Here is a 1,418-nt window from a genome sequence, read left to right on the forward strand (position 1 = left end):
CCATAGCGTCCTGTATGTCCAATGACACCATGTAGTCCCCAGGTTCCAGCGCCAGAATGATGGACCGTAGGGTCTCCATCCGAAACTTCGGGACCCGCAAAGACTTGTTGAGTGCTTTGAGGTTGAGAATCGGACGATATGACCCATTGGGTTTCTGTACCAAAAATAGATTTGAATAGAAACCCTGGCCCCTCTGGGAGAATGGAACAGGCACTATAACTCCAGCCTGGAGCATAGTGTGCAATACCTTCCGCAGCTCCGTAGCCTTGTTCCGGTCTGATGGTAGACCCGTGGTGAAGAATCGAGCCGGGGGTCTGTGCCGGAAGGAGAGGGCGTACCCGTGAGAGACCACCTCCAGAACCCAAGTGTCTGTCGTAGTGAACGACCAACACCGGGAGAACTGCAGCAGGCGGCCTCCCACCCTGGGATCCCCCAAGGGGAGACCCGGACCGTCAGGCCGCAGGCTTGTCATCTGGCTTGGGGGCCGGACGTCTGGTACTCCATGCCTGTTTCCGGGGCTTGCCCGATTTCTTAGGGCCAGCCTGTCGAGGAAACGACTGTGGTTTGGGCCTGCCCTGGGCCCTAGATGACCGAAAGGACGATGGTCCAGAACCAGAAGGAGCAGCGGCCGACGGGAGACAAGCAGATTTGGCTGCCGCCAGCGTGGCCACAATCTTATCCAGATCCGGACCGAAGAGAACTTCTCCGGTAAACGGCAACGCTTCCAGACCTTTCTTGGATCTGCGTCCGCCTTCCAGGATCGCAGCCACAAGGTGCGACGAGCAGCTACCGCTGCTGAAGAAATTCTAGACACCAGAGTACTAATGTCTAGAGCCGCCTCGTTGATGTAGGTGGCCGAATCACGGAGATTGCCAATCAACTCCGCTTGTTCGGCCGGACAGTCGGATTCAAAAGAAGCCTCTAATGAATCCGCCCAGCGCTCCATCGCTCTGGCAACCCAGCAAATGGCCATAGCCGGCCGTGCTGCCCCCCCTGCAAGGGAATAAGCGGACTTCAGGCAGATTTCTACCTTGCGGTCCGTAGCATCCTTAAGGGAGGACATGGATGGCATCGGCAATGTGGCACTACGGACAAGACGGGTCACGTGAGAATCCACCTGTGGAGGGGATTCACACTTAGCAAAATAATTATCCGCGAACGGATAAGCCACCGCCAGGCGTCTCTGCGGCTGGTATCTTTTGCCAGGTTGTTTCCACGCCTCCTCTAAATGGTCCACCAACTGACCCGAAAGAGGAAAGACTGTGGCATCGCCCTTCACATCTTTGAAAAAGGCATACTTAGATTTAGCCGCTGGGGGAACTTCGTCCTCAATCACCAAGGCTGTGCGGACCGCCCGAATAAGTCCAGGAATATATACTTTGGACTTAGCATCAGCGTCCTTAGTATGGAAAGGTTCC

Source organism: Taudactylus pleione, unplaced genomic scaffold, assembly GCF_031769625.1.
Source record: "Taudactylus pleione unplaced genomic scaffold, aTauple2 ptg000329l, whole genome shotgun sequence".
Taxonomy (NCBI): Eukaryota; Metazoa; Chordata; class Amphibia; order Anura; family Myobatrachidae; genus Taudactylus; species Taudactylus pleione.